Below are 6,000 nucleotides of genomic sequence, written 5' to 3' on the forward strand. Positions count from 1 at the left end.
CTTTGCCCCAATCATGTATACTACTTCAACTAAGCTTAATCTCATCATCAATTTCATTTAAAGACATCAAACCCTAACTTTTCTCCAATTTGGCCAAAACCCTAGTTTAGATTCCATACATGTTTTCTTTCATTTTCTTATGAAATTTCATCATAAATTAACTTCATTCAAAGCTTATACAACTAATCTAACATGAAAAGAAACTTACCTCAAGTGACCACTTCTAATCTTCAATTTCTTCTAACTCTTTTGTTCTCTTAGCTTCTAATCTCTCAATGAAACATAAATTTGATGTTTTCTACTAATTAGATAGAAAACCCATGGAGAAAAAGTGGAGAAAATCAAGGGTTGAGAGAAGTTGTAAGTAGAAGAATGAAGGGAGAAGAAAGAAAAGAGAGGGAGAGGAGGTGTGTGGGAGGGCAACTAAATGAGGGAGGGAGGAAGATGACTTCCTTTTATACTTATCCCAATTATCTATTTATTTAATTAATTTTAATTGAGTTGTCCAAAGCCCATTGGTCCTAAAATTTTAACTAGATCAAAATGGGCTTAAAATTCTATATATTTATTTCTTTTATTTTCCTTTCACTTTATACTTGAATTCTTTTTCTAAAAAAAAATTATTCCATAATTCAATTCATTAATTTCACTTAAATTAATTAACATTTTGGTCAAAAGTCAACTCTTGAGGTGAATTGACCAAAATGTCCCTCATCGGGTCATAATCCCTCTTTTTCAATATACCCGGTGAGTCCTTATATTTTTGGGTCATTTGAATTTTTATTGTGTCTATCTCCATTAATTTTCTATTTATTTTTAGTCCTCAAGGTGTCTTTGAATAGTACTAGTCACATGCCAAAAAATGGTACTATTCACAACTTAGAGGTTTGGGGTGTTACAATTCTCCCCACCTTAAAAATAAAATTTCGTCCTCGAAATTTACCTAGTCTCATTCTCTGAATAGCTATGGGTGCTGTCTCCTCACGTCCTCCTCACGCTCCCATGTAGCCTCTTGGCCTGAATGATGGTTCCACAACACTTTGACTAGAGGTATTTGTTTGTTCCTCAGCTGTTTTACCTCATATGCCAAGATCTTTATGGGCTCTTCATCATATGTCAGGTCTAGATTCATTTCAATCTCCTCTACTGGCAAAATGTGAGAGGGATCTGATCTGTACCTCCTCAACATGGAGACATGGAAGACATTATGAATCTTTTCCAATTCCGGAGGCAATGCAAGTCTATATGCCAATGGACACACTCTTTCTAGAACCTCATACAGCCCAATAAAGTGAGGACTTAGTTTCCCCTTTCTACCAAACCTCATGATCCTCTTCCATGGGGAAACTTTCAGGAACACCTTGTCACCCACACTATACCAAATATCTCTTCTCTTTAGGTCAATGTAGGACTTCTGTCTATCCGTTGCAACTTTGAGTCTGTCTCTAATGAGCTTAACCTTTTCTTCTGTCTGCTGCACTAATTCTGGACCAATCAACTTCCTCTCGCCCACTTTATCCCAACACAAGGGAGTTCTACACTTCCTGCCATAAAGTGCTTCGTATGGAGGCATTCCGATGCTTGACTGATAACTATTGTTGTAGGCAAATTCAATTAAAGGCAAGTGTGTGTCCCAACTCCCTTTAAACTCAATCACACAAGCCCAAAGCATATCCTCTAAAATCTGAATGATCCTTTCAGACTAGCTGTCTTTCTATGGATGGAATGCTGTACTGAAGTTCAATCTAGTTCCTAGGGCTTTTTGGGGACTACCTCAGAATCTAGAAGTGAACCTTGGGTCTCTGTCCGACACAATAGACAGTGGCACTCCATGTAACCTCACCACATCATCAATGTACATTTTTGCCAATCTTTCTAGGCTGTAATCCATCCTCACTGGCAAAAAGTGTGCAGACTTGGTCAATCTATCAATAATATCCCAAACTGCATCATGATTCTTTTGTGTACGTGGAAGTCCTATTATGAAATCCATAGTGATTCTTTCCCATTTCCACTTGGGAATTGGCAATGGCTATAGCAACCCTGTAGGAACTTAGTGTTCTGCCTTTACTTGCTGACAAGTTAGGCATTTGGAAACATTTTCTGCAATGTCTTTCTTCATTCCTCTCCACTAATAGTGCTCTTTCACACTTCTGTACATTTTGGTTCCACTAAGGTGCATTGCAAAAGGTGAATCATGTGCTTCCTTTAAAATGGTCTGCCTCAGTTTAACATTCTCAGGAATGCACATTCTGCCCTTATATAACAACAAGCTCTCATCATTTACTGATAATTCTGGTTTCTTGCCATTCTGAGCCTCTTCCATTAACTTCACATACTTATCATCCTTCGTAAATCGCTTTAATTTGTTCTCACAAAGATTAGCTTCACTTGCCAAGTAGCTACCATCTGCCCATCTTTATTAATCTCCAAATTAGCATGCAATGCCCTTAACTCATGCACCATGGACAATGGAGAAACCCTCAAACCAGTCACAGTCTTGCGACTTAAAGCATCAGCTACAACATTAGCTTTTTCAGGCTTATAGTCTATCAAACAATCATAATCTTTTATCAGCTCTAACCATCTCCTCTTCCTCAAATTTAACTCCTTTTGTGTGCCCAAGTATTTCAAACTTTTATGATCTGTGTATATATAATATCTCTCCCAATACAAGTAATGTCTCCAGATCTTCAAGGCAAAGACAATGGCTGCCAGCTCCAAGTCATGCGTGGGATAATTCCTCTCATGCGGTTTAAGCTGGCGTGAAGCATAGGCAATGACGTTTCTATCTTGCATCAACACACAGCCTAATCCGTTATGAGAAGCATCACTATATATGGTATACTCCTTACCCATAGTGGGCAAGGTTAAGACCAGAGCTTCAGTTAAATGCCTCTTTAACTCATCAAAACTTTCCTGGCATCAATCAGTCCACTGAAATTTTACATCCTTCCTAAGTAGCTTGGTCAATGGAAATGCTATCATGGAGAATCCCTTCATAAACCTTCGGTAATACTCGGCCAAACCAAGGAAACTCCGAACTTCCATGACATTTTTGGGTGGCTTCCAATTAAGAATGGCTTTTACTTTGCTAGGATCCACCTGGTTACCTTTTGCAGATATAATATGCCCCAAAAATGAAATCTCCTTTAGCCAAAACTCATATTTCGATAGTTTGGCATACAACTGCTTCTCCCTCAAAGTCTGCAATACTATTCTCAAGTGCTTGTCGTGTTCCTCTGCATTCTTTGAGTACACCAAAATATCATCAATGAACACCACAACAAACTGGTCCAAATATGGCCTGAAGATAGTGTTCATCAGGCCCATAAAAGTAGCTGGAGCATTAGTCAACCCGAATGGCATTACTAAGAACTCATAGTGGCCATACCGAGTCCTAAAGGCAGTTTTAGGAATACTTTGCTCCTGCACCCTCAACTGGTAGTAGCCCGATCTCAAGTCAATTTTGGAGAATACACTTGCATCCTTCAACTGATCAAACAAATCATCGATCCGTGGCGGAGGATATCTATTCTTTATGGTCACCTTATTCAACTTTCTGTAGTCTATGCATAGGCGGAGAGTACCATCCTTTTTCTTCACAAATAATACTGGTGCTCCCCAAGGTGACACGCTAGGGCGGATGAAACCCTTATCTAACAATTCCTGCAATTGCACCTTCAACTCTTTCAACTCAGCAGGTGCCATCCTCTAAGGAGTGATGGAGATTGGCTCCACACCAGGCATAGTCTCAATTTCAAACTGCACCTCTCTTTCTGGAGGCAATCCCGGCAATTCTTTCGAAAAGACATCCGAAAAACCCCATACCGTAGGAATATCTTTAAGATCTAGACTCTCCACCTGGGTGTTTATCACATGAGCTAGATAAGCTTCACATCCCTTTCTAATCATCTTTCTAGCAAGTGCAGCTGAAATGATGTTGGATGGCAATAACTGCCTCTCCCTGTGTATCACTACGTCTGCATACTCGGGAAGACCAAAAATGACTGTCTTTAGTCTACAGTCGATCATGGCGTGATGCCTGGCTAACCAATCCATGCCCAAGATGATATCATAATCTCGGAAGGGCATGTAAATTAAGTTTGACAGGAATGTATGTCCTTGGATCACCAAAGGACAATCCTTATGCAATTTGTTCACCCTAACCTCTTGTCCTAAAAGACTAGTCAGTAGCACATCATAATCCAATTTCACACAAGGAATAGCAACAGAGCATGCAATACTAGCACTAGCATAAGAATGTGTAGAACCAAGGTCAAACAGCACATATACATCTCTATCAAAAATGGAGAAAGTACCAGCCACAACATCTGATGTCTCAACTTCATCCCTCTGGCGCATGGTGTACACTTTGACTGGTGCACCACTCTGCTCTGGTTGGCTCACTATGCCCTGGCTGCCAGAAGTGTTACTTCTACCCCTGCCTCTGCCTCTACTAGTTGTTTGTTGTCCTCTGGAAGCAGAACCTTGAACAGATCCCTCAGTGGTAGTAGGCGGCCCAGATCTGCGGGCACTAGTGCAATCTCTAGCAAAATTCCCACTTCCACCACAGTTGTAACAAGCTCCTATGGCCTTATAACATACTCCTCCATGAGTCCTGCCACAAGTCTCACAAGCACGGGTAGGAAAGGAACCCCTAGATGTCTGCTGTTTGGATCTAGGTGGCCTCTGCCCTGAGAATCTTCCCCTACTAGATCCTCTGTTACTTGGTCCCCCAAAGCTCTTCCTCTTACCTGAATTGTTACTTGGACTCTGACCTGTAGGCTTACTGCTCTTCTCTTTTTTAGTGGTTACCTTCTCAGATGCCCCTTCCAGTTCTATCATTTCCAATTCAAGGGCCTGTGATATCAACCCAGAGAAGTTGTCATGTTGAAACCCAACTACTTGCAATCTCAAACTAGGCCTAAAACTGGCCTCAAACCGTTTGCATCTGTCTCTACTGGTAGTGAGTAGACTTCCAGCATAGTGGCTGAGGCGAGAAAAGTCTCTCTCATACTCGGCTACAGTCTTGTTCCCTTGCTTCAAACTGAGAAACTCCTGTAGCTTCATATCTACATAGGTATCAGGAACATACTTCTGTCTAAACTCCCTTAGAAAGTCATCCCATGTCAGTACTGGCGGCTCAGCCAAACTGTGGGAAATGGTCTTCCACCACTCATATGCATCTCCATGCAGCAAGGAAATTGAATATTCAAACTTCAACTCATCTGTGCAGTGCAATTTCTTGAAGACTCTCTCCATCCGTTCTAACCATTGCTCAGCTTCCAATGGGTCCACTGTACCCTTGAACTCTGTTGCCCCATACTTCATTAACTTGTCATATTGTCTGGCTGGGGATGGTGGTTGCACTGGAGGTACTTGCACAGGAGCTTGAACTAGTATATTGCCAGCCATTTGCTAAAATAGTGCAGCCATCTACTGAGCGAACTGAGCAGGAAACTGCATGGGTGGGATGGGTGCAGTCGATCCACTGGCATTCTGAGGAGCTGGGGCTTCCCCCTGTACCTCAGCTGCTACTGATTGCTCTACTGTGTGATCCCCCTCTTCCATATTGAATCACAAAGAATTCTACTCCCTGGACAACCAAGACAAGGAGATTTTCCTCCATTAGTCTATATTTAAGATGTAATGCACTATATGTATCAATTAATGACAGTTGAGCAGTTGTACTTATCAAAAATTTTCAAACATGCAATTTCAAAACTTGTATAAAAACCAAAGCTCTGATACCACTAAAACATGCCACACCTTATCCCTTGTAAGGCACAATATATTCCCGTAGCATACCTAATGAATCACCGAACTCCACCTACCGATAACCCATTAGTTATGCTACAAAGGATTTTAATACAAACTATAGCTTTTTATCTTATCAATTCTTTTGCAGAAAACTGCATGATAATAGTTAAAATTCCATGTAAACATTCATTGGAAATAATGATAGACTAAATATTGCAAAAGTTACATTTTCATAAG

Source organism: Hevea brasiliensis, chromosome 8 (genome assembly GCF_030052815.1).
Source record: "Hevea brasiliensis isolate MT/VB/25A 57/8 chromosome 8, ASM3005281v1, whole genome shotgun sequence".
NCBI classification, from domain to species: Eukaryota; Viridiplantae; Streptophyta; class Magnoliopsida; order Malpighiales; family Euphorbiaceae; genus Hevea; species Hevea brasiliensis.